The sequence below is a fragment of the Eumetopias jubatus genome, unplaced genomic scaffold, assembly GCF_037043125.1.
Source record: "Eumetopias jubatus isolate StellerSeaLion01/CBP00866 unplaced genomic scaffold, mEumJub1_p1.0 scaffold_10, whole genome shotgun sequence".
Classification (NCBI taxonomy): Eukaryota; Metazoa; Chordata; class Mammalia; order Carnivora; family Otariidae; genus Eumetopias; species Eumetopias jubatus.
Window position 1 is genome coordinate 24,250,326 of NW_028274816.1, and position 21,278 is coordinate 24,271,603.

The following is a 21,278-nucleotide window of genomic DNA, read 5'->3' on the forward strand; positions in this document are numbered from 1 at the left end:
TCGCACCTAGTCCTCACTGAATTGTCTGTATTACAATTAACCCCCGTGTGGCTGCCTTCTCTGGCCCTGATACCTCCTCAGAAAGCTGCCACAGAAAGATCTTCTTGAGTATTCTTTTGTGATTCTTTTCAGGATGGGCATCTGAACGATTGAAATGTAAACACTTTTCCTGTCCTTCCTCGGGCTCAAGGAGGAGTGTTTTTTTGTTTTGTTTTGTTTTGTTTTTACTGTTGAGCAGGTGACCTTTTTAGCTGTCATTCTCTCTGTAGTTCAGTTAGAGAAAGTAAAAGTTAAACTCCAGGTAATTTTGTTTGGGGAATCCTGTTTACCTCTTGGAATTGAGATCCGGAAGGAAACGTGTTGCCATTGCCATGCTTTTATTTATTATTTTTTAATCTTTAAAAAAATCATCCTTGTGTTTAGTCCTTGGCTCTGAAAGAGCAGCAACTATGGTGAAAGCCATGCTCTCTTGGATGCATGTAGATTTGAAAAATAAAAATGATGTTTCCATGGGGGAAGGGGAGGGGAAAGGATAATGAGTGAATAAGCACAATTTATGCGGTTACTGCTGCTAACATGACATTTCCTCTTCATTATTTTGTGAAAACCTCCATTTTAAACCTGGTTTTACTCATTCCTGACGTGAGCATTATTCAGTATAAATATCTGTCCATTGCCAGACCATGGTGATGCTCTTAGTGACATTTCTGCTTTATAGCTTTCGGTGGGGGGTGAGGGAAGGGAGGCCCGGGAAGGTGGGCTGATGCAGATGGAGAGGGAGGGGACCAGGCAGTATTCACTTCCTGGGAGCTCTGTTTTTATCCTGCCCTTGAATTTGTTACTTGTGAATAATAAACTGTTTTTCTGAGCTGGGGCTCAGGGTGCTGGGTGAAGTAGCCCACCTGAGTTGCCTACGTAGCACCTCTGTGTTCTCTTGAAATTTGTCCATCCTTCCAAAGGGGCAAAATGTTTTTTTTGTTCATTTGCTTGTTAATAAAACCTTTCCTATTTCGAGTATTGAAAATGAGATGAACTCTTGAGACTGCACCCCAATTTCTAAGTGGTTTTGGCCTGTTTTTAGTTCTCTGACATACTTCAGGTAATTGTTAAGGGGAAACCTGCATTCTACTACGTTAAACATAGTGATTATTACTGTTGGTTTGTATTTACATTTTCTCACCTGTGTATTTGTCGTTGCCCTTCCTTCCCTGCTGCCCGCCAGCCACTGAAAGAAGCATGCATTTCCTTCCATTTGACAAGTGCCTGCCTTTTTTTGGTTGTCGAATAGCTCACAGAACTTCACAGAAAGACATCTGTGTGGGGTATATGATTGCTGGAAGTTAAACCGTCTTAATTTATCATAAACCAGACATCCAGTCAACTTTTATCTTTACAGTGCATGTACAGAAATCAATTTGGAGTGGACTCAGAGGAATGTTTTAAGAGTTTGTTTTGCAAATATTTATAAACCTTTTTCTCTGGAGCAGAGTCTATTTTAGAATAGTCATCATACTCTTAAGAACAGAGCTTATTTTGAGGAAAATGCTGCCAAAGTCTGTTGTTTGTTTTATCGTGAGGGTTGGGAGTTCAAATTTGTTTCGCCACTGACATACTGTTGAAGCTAGAGATATGGGTGAATAGGCTGGTAATTTTATTCATCTTCAGGATGCCCTGCTCCATTTTTTGCACCCCATGAGAACTTTGAAATGAGTGAAACAACCTAGGTGCTCACTTGGATTTTCTGCCTGAAGGACAGAAAGTGGATCTTTTTGCGTCGTTCTTTAGGACAGAAAAGAAGCCCATCATCTTCTCATTACATACAGGCTTATTATTTAAGGATGTTGACAGTATGTTGCGACTTTATAGAAACTTTTAATCAGTGAGAGTCTGGCTCTTGAGCCGGGACATTTATAGTTCACAATTCACCTAGCCCATGCACTAGGGACATGGCTTTGATTTCTCTCATGGTGTTAGAAAACATTTTCATTCCTTAACACAGTTTGTTTATCCATATATCTCCCTGGTTTTTCTTGTTTTATTTAGTGTGGCTTCAAATGTGCTATTTCTCCATGAAACAATTGATACATTCTCAGCACGCTGTTGTGAGTAGAAAAAACTCCTAGATTAATGGTCAGTGTCTCACACACGCACATTTGTGTTGTGATACTACGGAGGAGCTGCGAATTACTGACAAGATCTAGAATAATTCCTAATGCTGTCGAAGGCTTCATTTTCTCCTCGGCATGATGGATGAGGCATAAGAAGTGCTTTCTGAGATCATTATGTGCATCATTCTGTTAAGTGTTATTAAAGTCCGTCTGTCTTAGGCAGCAGAAACAATATCTTTGCCCTTATTTTGCTCGTGTTTTTTAAAAACAGCAACTGTAGATCCCTTTCTTCCTAATGTGAGCTTTGTTTTTTGAGATCATCTGACTACTAATTTGTGCCATAAAATTATCAGGAATTGTATTTTTTTCCTACTTAAAATTTGATAATATTAATCCATAAATGATTTCTGGTCCATTTCGAAACCTTGAATTCACAATAAGTGCTTTAGAAATGCATTTTACTAAAAAATATAGGAGATGTGGGAAGTAACCAGAATTTGGGGTGTGAGTTTCAGTCTGTGACTTCAAAGAGCTTTATTGGTCTTTTATTTTCTGGGCTCCAATTAATTTAAATATCTTGACTGTTTGTTACCTCGAATTGATTCTGTAAGAAACAGGATGAATATGAATTTGACAGATATTTCATTGAATTCCTCCCTTACAGGCAGATGTGTTTCGAGCTGACAATGCAAAGCCATGTAAATAAGGATGAAAACTTTGCTTTAACACTCAGTCAGGGAAAGTTTGTTTTTATAAAACTGTGCATTTGGAGGGCAAATTTCCCTTAGTCAGTTGGGGGTACTTGTTGTTTTTGAATGGGAGTGGGCAGATGGGGGTCTGAGAGTGAAAGTAGCGTGCCTGTTTAATAGGGCAGCCCAGGTAAATTACAGATGGTTCATATTAGATCTCAAGCAATTTCACCCAAACAGAAGAATTTACTTTAAATATTTGTAACTTTCCTTTAAGTCGCAGATTTTTCTGCAATAATAAAATTCAATCTGCCTCGCAGAACGTTTCCATTATTACCCAGTAGCCCTCCTCCACCACTGTTTTGTTGTTGTTGTTACTGTTTTTGAAGAGTGTGGTAGAGCATTTCTAGACCCTGGCAGGCTTATCAAAAGAAAATGAAACAAACAAAAAGAAGTAGATCATCACACTTTCTTTAAAAACACCGCCTTCCCTGTGCAGAGATTCAGCGAGGTCTAGAAAGGCTCACTTTTACACTTTTAATAAAATTCTCTAAGTTTGATGCACAGCTGACATAAGCTCAGCCATCCACAGCATAGCACAGTTTTGAACATTTAATTTTATATTTGAATAATTCTCCAGATCAGGCTATAATCATGAATGTCATATAAGATTTTTTTTTTTATAAATTACATTATTTCACAGATGTGCAAATACTTCTGAGAAAAAAATTACATTGATCAGTTTTTAATACCCCCCTGTCTCACCCTTCAGTCAAAGGGAAAAATAGCTTTTTTCCCATCTTTGTCTTCAGAAAGGTGCTAGATTGTAAACATCTGAAGGAAATGAAAGGGGGTTGGCCAGTCCACCCCAAACTCTTTCCAGATTTTCAATCCTTTCAGCAGCAGCCTTCAGTTTTCAGAAAAGAGGGAGGGTCTAGGGGGGAAAAAAAAAGAAAGGAGATGTCTCTGTTTATTATTAAAATTTAAAGTGAGAAGCATTGCTATAACTGGCTAATTTTGAATCTACTAATTTAGAGGGTTGCACAACAAGAGGCAAAATTTAGACAACGTGTGTACTGTGGTAATTGGGAAAAGATAAGGCATTTGCAGCTAATTAAGATCTAATTCTGGAAAAAGGACAATAAGCAACAGATGGCTATCGTTCTCTTATAGTTTCTGAAACAATAGCATGTGGATATTTAATTCAAAAACTATTCAGGCAAACACAGTTATTTTTACTTATGCAGAAAGATGATTATTCTCTGTATAGTGTCTCTGAAGCGTTGTGTATTTATTTTAGTTTAAATAAAGGCATTTGAGAATTTGTGTTTTGCAAATATTGGAATATTTCCCCAAGCAACAGCTGAAGTTGTGGACCGTGGGCACTTTGGGAACAGTCACCTGTGGTTGGAAACACTACTGGTTACTCAGGGCTCAACGAACAAGTGCTTTTGAATCTGAAACAAACAATTTAATTAAAAGAATTGACTGTGTTGATTTTTTCATGTTTCTTTCCTTAATGGCTCTGACCGAGTAACATGGCATAGCCTTCGAACCCATATGATATTTGGATATTTGATATGTCGTCTTAAAGATACTCTGAAAGTAGAAAAAATTGCATTAGCATTTGGCCCATGGATAATGACTTGGTTAAGGTAGCTGCAGTTTTTCAGGACTTCTTTATTGACCCAACATAAGTGTTCCTTTTTTTTTTTTAGACCCAAAACAGAGTAATATACAAAAATAAAACAAGGTGTATTCAGATCAGTAGGTATGAAATCACAATTGCCTCTTTGTCTTTTGGAAACCATACATGCCAGATGCACTATGAGAAAAATAACCTAAAATGTTGGGTTTATTTTCAATATGCAAGTAGTATAAAAATATGCAATCTCTGATCGCAGTGTGCTGGAAAGCACTCCACAAAAATGTGTAACGAAAGCTGTTACTATAAGTGTGGTTCATGTATTGGAACAGCTGTGACAGCCTGATACAATTTAACACTTGTTCAATTATAAGAGAAAGAAATTCAGAAGGGAACTTGATTTAGATAAGAATTTTAAATAATCCTTGAAATTTCCAAAGGAAGTTCTCCTTCCAGTCAAAATCATACCTTTTCTCTAGTTTGCCCTCTTCTCTTTTCCAATATTTAACATCCCACTCCCTTACAGAGACCTTGGAAGGAACAGCTGTGCTTGACTTGACCACCTTTTCCTTCCAAACTCTGCTCGTATTTTATGTTTCTTCAGGTCTGGGTTACAGTGGTTTGCAAATTATTTCAGGTGTCTGCTCTTTTATATTCACTTAGGAAATTGCAAAGAAATCACTTAGTAGCTGGCCACACTTTATACCCATTCCTTTTTTCGTTTTCAAGTGATTTTACTGTGCTTTTATGCGGGTATATTTAAGCGCATGTAAGAAGGCTGACACTGATCTTGATACCAAAACTTTAGGTCTGGGAATTTGAACACACACCCTGTTTTCTTTTTGTTTAGAAAATGCTTGATTGATGTGGGTGCAGTGTGTGTGATGGTATGTACATATTGTATATATGTTTTATTTATGTATACATGTCTATATAATGTATACATGTACACAGATGTACATATTTCTAAGCTGAGTTATCCCTATGGTTTGTTATGTATATAAGGCTCAATCAGCTAAAACTGTGTATTTTGAAACTGAAATATTAATAGTGTTTGTTCTCAAAAGTCAGCATTTTGATATCGTTTTGAAATTTCCTTCCTCCAAAAACAAACAAATAAACAAACAAACCCACAGGACAAAGAGAGCCTTTAAGCAAACAGAAATTATTTAGTATTTTTAATCTGAAAGACTATTGTTTTCTCAATTTGACAAAAAAATAATACTCAGGCATTTTCAAAAAAAGCCCAAATCCCCGATGACTATGAGCAAGGCCTGCTGGTAGGGAAGTATGTGTTTGTACTGGGGGACAGTTGGCCCTCGAACTTCCATGGTTTCTACCAACTTCACATTATTTAAGTTTCTGAAAGTGGACAGGAGAAACAAAATACTGAACTTTTTCAAGTGGTTTTTCGGGATACTTACTGTCCAAGAAGCTTACAAAAGGGTCTGTGCATTAAGATTCTGGCTGGCAAGGGGGGAAATGGTGAAAGCTATCTTTTTTCATTCTATAGTGGTTGGTATGGGCAATTTAAAGTAGGATCCTGAAATTTCCAGACCCTGACTCTATCTTCTAAGTCATTTCTGTACCTGGAATAAAATGTTGCTGTAGAAATTATTGACATAATAGTCCCCATGAGGACTCATAGCCATCAAAGTGAAATCTCACAATAAATTCAGAGGCCACCTGGAGAACCACCGTTAAAGAGCTTTTTAGAGGAGGGAAAAAAAAAACTTTAAAAGCTTAATTCTTCTTAAATATAAGTTCACTGATCATGTTTCTGTACCACTTTCCTAGAGTTTAGTTCTTTACTTTTAGCTTTGTTAAATAATCCTTTAAAGCTTTTTTGACAGCAAAAATGCTGTGTTTTGTATAGATGACATCACTAGTCCAACTCCAGCCACGTTGAAAGCCGAGGGGTTACTAAGCAATAAACCTCAGTCAGGATTTCTGCGTGTCTCGGTGCATAAAAGCCTTAAAACGTGAGGTGGGTCTTAGTGATCTGTGGGACAAACATTTCTACTATAATACCAGAGCATTATTGATCAGTTTGGGGGGAACATTTTTTTAAAAGCTAATTAGTCTTTGCAGAGTTGAATAACTAATGCTGTTTTACACTTAGCACTTAGGCGGTGCTTTTCATCTTCAAAGTGCTTTGAAAACATTAACTAATTAATCATTAGCTAATTTAGCAACTGACGATAAAAGTTAAGAGTCTAAAAGAGGCTGGATTCCACCAGTGTTTTGTACACAATAGCCCCTTTATGGAATCAAAGAGAAGGCTCTGTGTCTGGAAGGGAACCATGGGGGCAGATTGCCAGGTGTGGGGGACTTTCGGGGACATTGCTCAGGTAATATCTATAGAGAACTGAAGCAAAACCCTTTAGATACATACTCCTGAACAATTATAACAGGCAGTGATCAGCTTTTTTTTTTTTTTTTTTTAAACTACCACAGTAGCAGGAGTCCTAGCAAATATCCAGAGTATATCGGAATGCTGAAATTTACAAGTATGGCAGTCCTAGGCAGAATGGGAAGTATGTGTGTGAATGAATGATCTTTACCAGTAAACCTTCCTGGGTCCCTTGCGATGTAATCCATGAATACTGCCCTGGAAATCTAGCTTAATTTGGGAAACTTAATGCAGAAACAGAAGAGAATTTTCTTGCATGTCGTGACAAACAGAACGCTTTCCAGGGGGCTTGTCTGCTCTGCACTGTAGTCCCATCCATTATGTGAATGAGATGTGAAAATAGTTCCTTGTTTCTCTGAGATATCAGCAGACCGCACAAGCTGAGTTTCTTTAAAAATACGGAGACAGTTCATCTATAGACTTATTCTGAATGAGTGAGTATGTGTGGTCCAGCTCATTTAAAGAAAGAAGCACTTCACAAAGCCGCCAGTATTATAGAATGTGGTACCAGTAACTGCAGTTTTGAAGAGTGAATATACTTTGCTTTGCATTCAATTCCTTCTCAGTCCCACATACGATTTTCCTGCAAGAAGGAAAAGCAAGATTTCAGAGTATTAAAAAATGTCAAATGTTAAAAATCTGTTTTCTTTGCCCTTGCTTATTATCACCAAAAGGTTGGTAAACACGGGAAGCAGAAGACAGGTGTGTTTATTTATTTATTTATTTTTCAGTGTGAATGCTACAGAAAGAGGAGTATCTGATTGAAAACTGCCCATCAACCAAACTTAGATGGTAAAAAGCAACAGAAACAGACAAGGCACATCTAGTATAGTTTGTTAGTTCCTGCAGAATTATTCAGTGTTCTGTTGGAAAAATTTGAATGGAGACTGCACTTATGTCTTGGGATAGAACTGAAAAGATGTTATCCCTAGTTGAAAGCATTTTAGGTAAATACAGATCTATACTGTTCTAGGCCTGAACTTGGCTACAACTTTAACCTCATTACTGCTCTCGAATGTAGACCTATGTCTTCCTTGTGCGCCACACCCCCCAATCCACTTTCTCCTCTTAACTTTATCTCAGGCTCATCTTTTCTTACAAATGGACAATTGTAGAAAATCCTCGAAAAGTTTCAAGTTATGTCCCTAATTTGGAAATTTAAACCTTCCGTTAAAATTTTCTGTTTTGGAGGCAAAGGACTTCATGTTCAAAGATGACCTATTTTTCAGTTCACTTTTTGACTCTGGATGGTGAAGTCACTTAATGTAAACATTGAATAAAACAACTCTCCATTCCTCTCCCCACCCTCCATCTGAATGCTCTGGTTGGCTGAATATGTCATCAAGATGACAATTTTTTCCCTTGCTTTGGGGGCATATCCTTTTGACAGCTACCATCCTTGAGCCAACTCTTCCCTTCCTAGAACTCCCTCCCTAGAACTTGCTGGGGAGACCTTTGGAAAGGTCAGGAGCCCTGATTAGTCCCGAAATTGAAGAAATTATTAAGTGGCGATTACTGTTTTTCCATTCATATCTTCTATCTTAAAAAATATTATTTCATGCAACATGAATCACATGAGAACTCATTTATATAACATTGAAATTAGTATCCTACAACACTTATCAGCGGGCAGACAGGATTTTGTTCCCGAGGTGATCTCTGGCTATGTGTGGAGACCTTGTTGATGGTCACAGTTGTGTGTGTGAGGGTGCCATTGGCACCTCTTGGGTAGAGGCTGGGGATGCTGTTCACCACTCTGCAATGCACAGAACAGCCCCCTGTAAACAAAGAATTGTCTACCCTCCCTAATGTGAATAGTGTGGACGGTGAGAATGTCTGCTCTTTACTCATGCCTATACCCATACTTGGAATATACTGGCAGTAGCTCTTAGGTGGGAACATATTTTCTTTTTGATAGTGCTCATGAAATAAATTCTTATTTAGTTGGGGTGATAGTCCGTTCTTGTTTCTTAAATATGGCTTTCTCCAACTTAAATAATTTTGCATAGAGAGTGAGAAATGGTGTCCCTGCATCGTTTCTGTTTCTCACTTTTAAAAAATCACAGAGCAAGCCAGCCAGAATGAAAGAGAAATGCACAAATGAGCAAAGGACGCATTGGTGGAAATGTGAGAAACCTGCCTGGCAAAACCTGGACAGATTTTTACTTTCTAAAAACTACCTTAGATTCTGCATTTCCTACAGCATAAGAAGATATAAAAAGAGACTTTATGCTTATGGTGTCAGGACTCTCCGTGTGTCTCCTCTCTTCTTTACCCCCTCCTCAGCAGAACCCTTGCCTTTTCCCATTGTGATTTTTAGGGACAAAAATAATCTTGTGCAGAGGAGATTCTAACACAAACTACTTGTAAAAATCACAAGCTAGAGATTGCAGAAAAGAACCCCAAGGCCGCTCACTGCTGGTGATTATTTTTCTGGGTGTTGTTAACTTGTTACTCAAGAGTAGTTGGAAGGAGCCGAGAAAGAGGTTTTTAGCTGGAAATTAAGAAGCAAAATGCTGGGAGGAGATCTCAGATGAAGAACAGAATGATCTATAATAAGAACTGATGTTTCAATGACAGAGTATATATTTTTCTTATCTTTTTTAGCAGTGAAGAATGTAGGACTGGATGTCTCCCCAGTTAAATCTCTCTGCCTTTTAAACTAGCCTTGCTGTTTAAAGTGGAGTTGAACTTCACTTTCCCAGTAGATGGCATTGTAGTCTGTTCAGTGGAAAAGAGCTTCTCCTAACCAAAAGGACTTTAATTTTTTTCCCTGAGCTTCTCCTTGATAATGTACCCTCCTCCCCCTTGCATTAAATACTAGCTTGAGGTTATAAATAAGAATCTTGTTTTCACTAGTTACCTGTAACTCTCAAAAGATTTGATTTAAAAAAAGAAAGATACAGTAGATAATTTAATATCCCTATATCAAATGAAAAAAAATATAGACTAAATCTGGGATTGTGGCATATGGAAAAAATATGCAAGCATGGAATATTTTCAGACTACACTGTTTCAAAATGAGAGCTGCCTCTGGTCTTCCTAAGTACACTTTTCAGTATTAATCTGTTATACTTACAGCATTTTAGTGTCAGTGTAAAGAGAAGCCTTGAGAAAGTTATTCCATGTCAAAGATTTTCAGACACAGTGTGTTCTTCTCAACTGAAATCCTGACATAGTTTGAATCTTCTTTATTATCTAATTGTTTATCATTCACCCCTCCCCACCCCTTTTTAAAATCATCTTGTCTGGCTTTCATGTACATTATATGTAGGACAAATACTTGCATACATATTTGGGGGAGGTTAATTACAAAGATTTTTTTTAATGGTATTCTGTTTACTTCTTTTAAACCATTAAACCTAAAAAATAACACCAGAAATGGATTGGGCTAGGGGAAGTTGTCATTGTTTGGTGTTAGAAAGAGATGCCTAGGTGTGCTTTATTATTGTTATGTTTCTTATTATGAAAGTCCCTGAAGAATAGTCAGAACATTAAACTGGGTTTTAACCAAAGAGAGAAATGATATGAAGAATAGATATATTGCTTTAAAAAATTCATAAGGAGGATTTACCTATGTAAATACCTTTTTAAAATAAAGAGATTGAATGTATTGACAATTACAATCAAAATGGATCTTCTCTTTTTTTTTTTTTTTCAGATGAACTTTGAAGACAAAAATATGTTTATGTGTGCCTCTGTGTATGTTTTAACAGAATCTGGGTTGACCCCTTAGAGTCCTTTTTTTTCTGTGGGGTTGCTATGTTCTGTTTTAAAAAATATTTTGCTAAAACTATTTTTTCCTCCCCAAACAAAATCCTCTTTCCACTGACTATAATCTATATTTCGCTGATAGTCATTTGGTAATAATGTTTGACTTCCATTTATCAATACTGTTTCTTTCCATTATTTTTAATCACAAGATTATAAGCTGTGTATTTAGTTATTATTTAGGCTAAATGGTGTCTTTGGCTGTTAGCTCGAAAAGATAATGTCCCAATATCAGGATTAAGTTTTCATCTGTATCAACTGGCTTAAAAATACCCAACTTGATTCCTTTTGAATTAACTGAGTCTTATTTTATTTTATTTTTTTTCAATATCACCTATCACCATAGTAACCACTAGCTGTCAGTTCAGCTTCTGACATTTTTCTCATTTGGTAAGATTTCAGAATTGCCATCCTCCCTGCCAACATGTCATGAACAAGAAAAAAAAATTGCATGAAAAATCTAATGGGTGTCTGGTCTGATTGTCCTCATTCGTGGCAGGAAAGACAAAAACTGATGAATTGTGAAATGTATTCAGAGGGATTCAAGGAAGCAAGTGCCTGGGACCCCCCCCCCCCCGCAACCTCGTTTTCATTTTGTTATGCTTGATGCACCGTACATGCTTACCCTGACACTTGGGTTTGTAGAAATTTAAGATGAACAATTTTTACATTCACCCTGCTGATCTCTCTCCCCTACCTTGTTTTTTTTTTTTTTTTTTGGTAAAAAGTCATCATTAAAAATAAAGTTACCAGGGCTCGTATTTAGCGTGATTTCTCACTTGGATCATAGATTTTTAGTAAGTCCAAATTGGCTTCCAGTATTTTAAGATGTGCTTGCAAAGGTACAGCTCCGTTTTGGAGCCATATATGGACCGTGGATACACATGGGGGGTTTTGTGTCTGTGTGTGTGTGTGTGTGTGTGTGTGCATGCACGCGGGTGGCTGAGAAAGGATATTAGGCCCATTTGAAAAAAGAAACAAAGCTGATTCTGGACCTTTTCTAGGTCTGGTTTCTCATGGCAAAGAAAAGTAAGAGAAATGCTGTATGTTCTAATTCTTTCCAGCTTTCTGGTTTAACAAATGAATGGGAAAAAAATCTTGCTAATGAATTTCTACCCCTAATACCTGGCTGGGTAGTTGATGAAAGGAGCTGTTTCTGTACTTATTTCCTTCCTTTTGATTGCTAAACTTGCTAGAGCAAAAAGCAAAGAAGAAAGGTAAGTGATTATGTACTTCAGCTGATGTAAACATGCAAATTATTGAACAAATGTTACTGATAAGACACAAATGTATACCCCATATATGGATCTTATCACTGACAACCTAGGCAAGACATGTAATATGTATGTGGTCTCAATACAAGTAAACATATTAAGTATATTAGCATGCGTTTGTATGCACACAGGTATTTGTACTGTTAATATGTCCTTAAGGTATCTAGGTGTACGTGGGTTTGATAAAACTTACGTGTCTTTCCAGAGGTTTTGTTTTGAGTTAGATCAATCTTATAGGGTATTTTCTTTCCTGACACTCTACAAATTCAGGCTCAGCAGCAGGAACTCATTCCAGAAACATAAAGCTGATTTGATAAGCAGCTGCAGATCTAGTGCCTTTTTCCTAAGGGGTGTACAACCCCAGGATCATGCATGTAGACGTCGGGATGTTTCCATTTCACATTTCATATGCTGTGGCTTTAGCTCCTTTAAAACAATTCACACACTGGACAGTTTGGGGGCATGTTATGGAATTTATTGCAGATTTTTATTCACAAGTATATTTAAACATTACATATGGCTAAGAAGGAATGGAAAGGCTCAGTGAAAAATATCTCTATTAAGGACCAAAGTCTCTTAATTTAAAAAGCAAAATCACATGTATATTTTTGATGCAATTTATATGAATATTAAAACATTTAATGTTCATTGTAGGTGGATTGATAACATGATTTTGGCATCCATGATTAATGATGTGCTAGAAATATACACGCCTAAGTGCATACATATGTATACGGCTATAATGTGTGTGTAAAGTAAGCAATTTGGTTCATCATGCTTTTGTTATTTGATTATTTTTAAATTTAAACACTTTGGAGAAACCAAACGAATAATGCTTGAATGTTTGCTGCTATTATTATGAACAAATATAACCCTTGAGAAATAACTAGAAAATTGATATTGAATCTCAGGGTATATTTCAAACACATATTTGGAAGTGGAAAAATAGAAAGTATTTCTTTGAGTGCTGGCAAATAAATTTACCTCATAAAAGAAAAAAGCCAGAAAAATACAAATCTTTTAATAAGAAATAATAATATTTTTATAAGCTGTATTTTAAAATGAATGGTATAAACAGAATATACTTTAATGCCTTTATGCTTTATAAGATTTATAACAATAATCAGCAAAACCTTGTAACTGTGTTTGCACCTTATGTGCCTTCAAGCCATTGGACCTTGCAGTTAATTGTATAAATTCCATACACTATGGGAAATCATGAAGTATCATTTATATTCAGCATGTGTCATGTGTATAAATATTAAAATATATTAGCCAAAAATGGCTGATTATTCCTCAAACATTTTGTGATAAATCTTATCTTTTTATGGGTTGGGTGGGGGAAACTAAATATTTTATGTTGTTTGGAAGTATTCTTTAAACAACCTAGATTTATTATTAACATTTTAAACATTTATAACTGTGTTAAAATATTCGGAGACTTAGCTCCCTGAACAGCCATCTACCTGGGTAAAGTTGTTTTTGTGTGCAGCGTATGCAAGTGTTTTAGACTTCACTGTTCTCCGCTGGGGTGCCTATATGACCGTCCACTGGTGCCAAACTTCTGTGCATAAAACACTCGTTTGGGGATATGTTCAGAGCTACATGGGATCACTGATATAGACGCAGCTAGGACAACCATATTATCTGTATGTGCAGGGTTGTGTTGAAATCTCCATCCCTATAATTTTCATCTTTAATAAATTCTTTTAATCCACCCTTAGACAGGAGGGCAGCATATAGGTGAATTTTTGCATGTGCATCCTCGATTTTATTTTCGGTGTGTGTTTGAGGACATAGTTTGAAAATGAGCGTTCAGTATACTCAAACATAAACACATAAAGTCAGATATACAAATGTCTGATGTAATAGCAAATGTAAAAAATTAGAGGGATACGTATTTATTGAGACTGATAGAGATGCCTAATGAATAAACAAACACAGGGTTGAACTGTTTTACAAATGTATTTGGCAACTGCCCGTAGCAGTGAGTGTGTACATTTTGAGGGGAGGAAATGTCAGAACAGAGTCTTGTAAATACATGCAGCTGGAAAGAATAAAATAAAAAATGATGACTAGCGTTGACAGGCAGACTTGGGGTGTATGATATACTTTGTTCATTTGATTCTTAGAACTCAGTCGGGGGTTAAATTGGAATCCAGACATCAAAGAATTCTTCCACCAGACCCAAATTTTGCCCGTATAATTTTTTTTCTGACAGTTGTCATAATTTTAGCTAATTTCACAGTGCAATAAATTTTTACCGTTTGAAGTCTTTTTTTTCTTTTTAAATATGCACACAGTGTGTATGTAATGTATCTCACACAAACTACACACGTACTTGATATTAGGTACACATACACATAAAAATGATCGACGCACACACATATGTATATCACACACGTGCCTGGACGCGCACATTCACACATGGAGAAAGAAGTGGCGTAGGCAGCCACTGCTTTCATCTGACCTTAATCTTGAAATATTAAAGAGGAGGCTAACTGTTTTTAGTAGCAATGTGTTTGTTTCTTTTTTCTTTTTTACCTGTTGTTTTTGTTCTGTTTTTTTTTCCCCCTTCCTGACTGTTGTGTCTGAAAATGTTGGAAGCATGTGGTGCTGCATATTTGGAGGTTTTGCAGATTTCTGTACGATTTTTATCTGAAGGTCAGGGCTGAGGAAATACATCAGGTTGGGATGTTTGCCGTTTGCCATTTAGCCTTGCTCCTCTTATCAGATCATTTAGTCGCGTGGGCCACAAACAAGGACCTCCTCTGAAGAGAGAGTAAAAATAAGCATTATTTTACTCATTTGCAATTTTCTTCCTTTTTAAAGAGTCACAACACCATTTCTGTATCTACTTAACTTTCAGCGCTCCTTAGGTTCATTGGCTTATGATTATAATCCCATTTACCATTTGCATTTCTCAAGTAAAAATGTTAAAGGTAAGTGTGTCGTTTCTCGGTAAAAAGTAAAAACAGTGATAAATCACGCCCATAAGGTAATGTGTCATTTCTGAGCCATTGGTATGAGTTCACGATGCCTGTTTTTACCTGAGTAAATGCCACTTATGGCGAAGAAACACATATAAGTTGCTTAAGAGGATTTTCTTTACTTGTACTTTCCATAGACCTAAGAATTTTGTTTTATAGATGGTGAACCTGCCTGTTTTCAAATGGGCTGTGCTGATGCAGGGCTGGATGATTTGGTCACTACCACCACCACCAGAGTAGGTAAACAGGCTGTGGCTCTCATTCCATGAAATTAACATTGTTAATGGAAGCCCCAGGTAGAGAGAGTGTTTCATACTATTGAGTGGTGTAAATTTATTCAAGGTAAGTGTCCAGTCTCCATCACTTCATTCAAAGGGCATGCAGAGCCAAGGAAAATGAACTTCCGGTCTCCTGCTATTAAGAAAGGATCTCCTCCTATTTACACAGAGTGTGATTAGACAGGAGCCATACTGGAGAATGAAAGCCATTACAAATAAGTGTTGGTCATGGCTTTTGGGAACCAGGCGAAAGATGCCTATTGGCTTTTAGGGTTATTGGGTAAGTAATTATGGTTCTAATTCCAATGAGTCCTTCATCTACAATTAAAAATTAGAATATGGGTCTCAAAGTTGGCTATAAAATCTTGTGTTTGGATCTGAGGAAAATCCTAGATGACCCTCATAATGGTGGACCTGCCATTTTTCATCAGTACAATTACTCTTTGAAATAATGTCAAAGGAATAGATCTCATAGGGAATTCCTGGAGGAAGCCAAGTTTCATTTCCCTAAGCATTTATCTAGCTCAGGGGGCTCTGAAGCTGCTTGTTGCTTTTCAGAGTGATTATTTATTTTGTTAGCTCGCCTGACTATGGTCTCACTATTAAACAACTACTGTCAGAGGTATCCATTAAGGACTTGATTTTTTTTTTTTTTAAACAGGGACTGGTGAGAGACTACCATAAGCTTTGTAATGCTGTCCTTTGCAAAAGACAAACATTTGCTTTCCGTCTTGATGTCATATTTTCAGGTTATTATTTGGTCACTAATTTATCTCACCATTAGCGAATTATGGTAGATTATTGCTTGGATGCATTAAAAGCACCAAGGAGCTGTGGTCCTGTGGCTATTTCGGGCAAAGTCATAAGCACACTCTTTTTTTTTTTTTTTTTATTGTCCTCCCAGGGAGCAGAATTTGAACTTAATATTCCATGAAATAAGCCATTGTAATCACGTTGGGTTAATAGAAGAAGTAAAATTGCCTCTCCTCTCACAAGACATTAGAGCAAGGCTGTGTTATTAAAGTTTTCTTGCGGACAGGCGGTTTAAAATATATCCTCAGCGGCTGACGCAAGTCCTTTCAGGGTGGATGACAGCTTTTCAGACCTTAATAGGCTGCTCATTCCTGGCCCATGAGTTTCCAGCAATTCTTCCTTCGGAGCCAGGCTATGACATGATAGCTACAGTGTGACATAACAGAGTACCACGGGCTGTGTAAACCCTTCCTCATTAAGTGGCTTTATGTAAATTTATGCCAGGAAGTAAACAATTAGAACTTGTAAACACTATTGATTTAGACCACTTTTCACCCATTTGACCCACAAAAAAATCTCTATCGGATGGCCGCCTTGGAATCCACAGCCCACTGCTTATATACAGAACAGTAATGGGAGTCTAGCAAGGATAAGATTCTCTCTTTAGCCCAGGAATTGTTGAGTCAGTGGGAGATATTATTCAAAGCTTTCATTTTTTAATTTTTTTATTTTCTAAACCTTGCCATTAAGTTGCACTTGGTCTTCTAGTGAGCTAAGTTTAAGTAAAGGTAATTAGAAATCAGTGAGGTATTTATGTGTTCCTCCTTTTCCCACCCCTGGTGGCTGCCCGCCACCTGCTGATGTTCATGTGCAGGTGCAGCTAGTACTGGGAGGGCAGGTGCTGCCCACCAGGCTTCATAACCAATTCCAACACTTGTACGGATCTGAATCGACTTTGAACTTCATTTGAATTGTGGACTCTATCTCAGAATGTATTTTCCTCTTAGTGACTTTATGAGCAAAGGAAAAGAAAAGGAGTTAGTTCACAAATGCTTCATAAATACCCTTTTCCAAGTCATGTCTTGTCCAGGAAATACAGAGATGAATGGGCACTCATCTGGGTATTTTTCAGCTCCTTAGGAAAACAAGAATTGTTTCAAGGGTTGAGGTGGACTAGTTTGAAGCTTGTTTTCGCTTTTTCTTCTTGCCTTCCTTGTTTTGGTTTTCTCTTTCCTCACAGCTTATCTCTACTCTATAGGACTGAACAGCTGACTGATCGGCTACATTGGTGGTGATGCTTCGGTGTTCTAAGGATTAGCTGGAGGCAATTCTTTGTTATTGGCATTGCCTTCAGCCAGCTAGTTGAGAGGGAATACCTAACTTGTGTGGTGTGTCCAGTGCCCAGTGGTATGGGAGATTCTCTCAGGGCCCCCACGTTAATGCAAAACGCAAGCAGCAAAACTCAATTGTATATAAAGCAATTATCAGGGAGATATCTTTATCCCTAAATGTGATGTATAAATAGATACATAGTTGGAGAGATGGAAAACATGAGATTCTGCCCTATTTCATATTTTGACCTGTGAGATTTTGACATATTTAGTATTTGGAAATAGCTCAGTAAGGAATCAAATGGTTCATTTTCCAGTGACTCGAGAAGCTTTCTGGAGCTGGCTTTATGCCCACTTGGAGGCCGGACACGGAGAAGATAACAGGAGAATTTAATTTAGTTAAACCACTGTTTGTTGTATATCTGCTGTGTTTCAGGCATTTTCCTAGGCTCCCAAGATCGCAGATGCAAAAGAAGTAGTCCCTGGCTGAAAGAAACTTGCTGATGCCCAAGACCACTCCCTCCCTCTAAACCGGCAGGACGCAGGGTTAGAAATTATGAGATGCCTTGGCTTCTCTTCAAGCCCCTCCCATAATGAATAGACTACCTCCCCAGACCCCTGCCTCATCCCCGGGGAAGTGGGCTTCAGTAGGTCAGTGCCAGCATTTGTAGATGGAAACACGTTAATAGCTGCCCACTTTGTCTTTATTTTCTTGGCCCAGTGTATGTGTATGTGCCTCTTTCTTTCCCATGATAATCCTTAAGTATAGTCATGCAAATACACAAATAAGTTATGTATGTATATCCCACAAATTCTAAAGCATTTCTCCCGTTATCTTTTGCATGGGCAAGCCCTTTGTAGTGGAGTGTATTTTATCTGTGGCGCATAAACAGCCCTTTGTCTGTGTAACTTTTACTTGAAGACCGCTCTCTGCAGATGCTTTGCTTTTTTCCCCGGTATTGACATAATTCATCTCAGCTGATAAGTTTTAGTCCCTTTTCCTAGTCAAATGGCATCTAAAATTTAACTAAACATTCCCTCTGTGTTTACACTTCGAGTTGATTTGGGTGGTCGGGGCTGTTTGCTTATTCATGAGTTGTATTTAAAATGCTGTCTTTTCTAAAACACCCTGTAGGTTGCTACACTATGAATTTGCATCTCTGCTACCAACTGTGTTTCTAAAGTTGTACAATTTATGTGTGCCTTGACCATGATAAGGTTTTTAAAAAAGTGTTGTAAACATTACTAGCTACTGGGGAGGTTAATGTGACACATTCTTAAAGAATACTGACCTGGATGAATCTGTCCTGGGCTTTTAGAGAGCACTGGGCATTTCATCCTAATTTAAATTTAATAGGACAACATTCAACATTTTCAAAGGGTAGAACTTCCAAGGAAGGGAAATAGTATAAAGAAGATTATGAAATCATGGGAAAGAATAAAAGTGTTCTTTAAAAAGCAGATCAATAGCTGGCTTAAAGTCCTTAGATTATAAACTGATAATGCAGAGTATTGAAATAAAAATATGGAGCCTGGGCATGTGATGGAACAAGAGGGGAAAGCCAGCTCATTAAAAAGGGGAGAAAAAAAAGGATGTAAAGAAACCCTTCAGAGTGCACTGAATAACGTTTGCACTGGGACATCCTCTGCATTCAAATGAAAAAATAGGCTTTAGTTAATATGCTTAGGTTTGTTAGAGTGTATGAGGAGTTCCCTGTACTGAGAGGTAAATTTTGCATGCACGTGATAAAATGCAGAACTACATACAGTTTCAGAGGGGTCAGAGAAAAGCTTCTGTGGATACCAGTGAGAACCTTTGCATATGTATAAACCTTAGTGCTTTTGTTGGGTGACATGGATATTCCTGATTCCACTATCAGCTTGTCTGTGCTCTGTATCAGTTATGATTCTTGGTTACAGACATTGAGACCCTGGGAAATTAAGCAAAAGGAGATTGGGAGGAAAAGAAGGGGAGCAGTGAACATCCACCAAAGAGCAGGGTACAAGGTTTAGGGCGGGGCAGGAACAAGGAAGCTTCTCAGAAGGCTGGAGGTGTGAAAAAGGACAATGGCGTGCCACTCTAGTGACAGTGGTCTGGCTGGAGGGCCATTGTTGCTGCTCTGATTAAGGACTCACCATTTCTGTTGTTGCATCACTTGTTCAAGATGGAAAGTTCTATGAGAGAGTGTCTTCTTGTCAACCTAGACCACAGGTCCACCCCTAGAAAGGATCAGGGCACCACAGATCCTCAAATGAAAAGCAAATCCCTGGACTTACCTCCTGATAATGCATACATACTGAAGGAGAGGCATTTGTTTATGGAAATCAGGGTGCACTTGGGAAGGGGCATGGGTACCACGTGCCCAGAAAATGATAGGTGTCCACTACACCTTCTTATTCAGTAGTACTTATTAAATGGCATAATTGCAAGGTGTTAAGTACCCTGTGAATTTGTTTAGAAAAAGACATGAGACTTTAAGCACATAAAATTTTATTTTATTTATTTGTTTATTTTTGAGAGAGAGAGAGAGCACATGCAAGAAGAAGGAAGGAGGAGAGGGAGAGAGAGAATCTTAAGCAGACTCCACACCCAACACGGAGCCCAATGTGGGGCTCGATCTCAAAACCCTGAGATCATGACCTGAGCTGAAATCAAGAGTTGGACGCTCAACTGACTGCCCTATAAGCACAGAAAATTTTAAATGGCTAGACTAACCAAGAACCAAAAAACTAAAATATGGGGGAGAAACTTACCATGGCCATTTATGAGGTTGTGAATGACTTCAAGGCAAAGGCCTTGTCTGCGTTCATTCTGGTAGTTTCCACAATGGTAAGGAGCATTTGCTTTGCCTATGGTTTGCAATCTGTCTTATCAAACTGCTTGATGTGCAAGTGCATGAGTGAATGAAGCAGACCCACACTTAGGATCCTCTGCCCCGCTTACTTGGGACAAGGGCCTCAGTTTCACCATTTGTAAGATGGAGCTCACAAAACCTTATAGCTTTGGTTTGAGCATTGCATGAGATTAATTCATGTGAAGTATCTGACACCAGATTTGACTCAAAGAACAGTATCTGTAAATGTTAGCATAGTGAACTCTGTCAATTTTTTGCTCCAAATCCCCTTGACTCACCTCTTTGTTCACTGGTAGTTGAGGTGGACACTTCCAGGCTGCTGATAGCTGGCTTCCTCTCTCCAGGGTCTCTGTCTCTTAGTCTATGGGATATTCGCAGACCACAGGCATTAGCCCAGCTCAAGCACTGGGCAGCAGGAGATGACAGGAATTTAATGCAAACAAAGAAAGGATACGAAGGGAGGTGGGGGATGAGCACTCTGTTTCTCCAGCCCTTGAAGGGAAAATTCATAGGCTTGTCCTCCATGGTTTCATCAGAGATGCCCCTGTAGGATTCAGCACTAGGTGCCCAGTCAGTGCACCATTATTTATTTATTTATTTATTTATTTATTTATTTATTTATTTTTACCCTACTCCCTCATTTGTCCTTCCTGGCTTCAGTTACTAAATAAGCTCCCTGCATCCAAGTCCTCACCCTGAAGTTCGCTTTTGAGGGAAACCCAACTCAAACAGCTGTCATTGTCAACTCCAAGGATCAACCCCAAGGATAAATCCATTTTTGACCCCCCTCCAAAAATTTTTTCTTTCACCTTGTTTATTTTTTGGTGCTTGGAGTAAATAAGGAGAGAATAAACAAAGACAAAATTCATTTGAGGCCACAACTCTTTGAAAAGTGGTAGATTTTTGTAGGAGAGGAGGGATTGATAAGCGCTTGTTATCACTTGAAGAAAATTGAGTTCTCAGACTAAGCACAGGATGCTCAAAGCCATCCCTAAATCAGTAGTATGTTCTTGGATACAAGTAGATGCTTCTCTGAGTCCTGAAGTTCAGATTTCCCCCAAATGTGGACCAGGATACTGTGACAGTGGCCTGGAACTAGGAGTGAGTGGGAGGGAGGAAACTGACAGGGTGTAAGTGTGTAATTAATGAACAAAGCAGAGAAACTACCTAG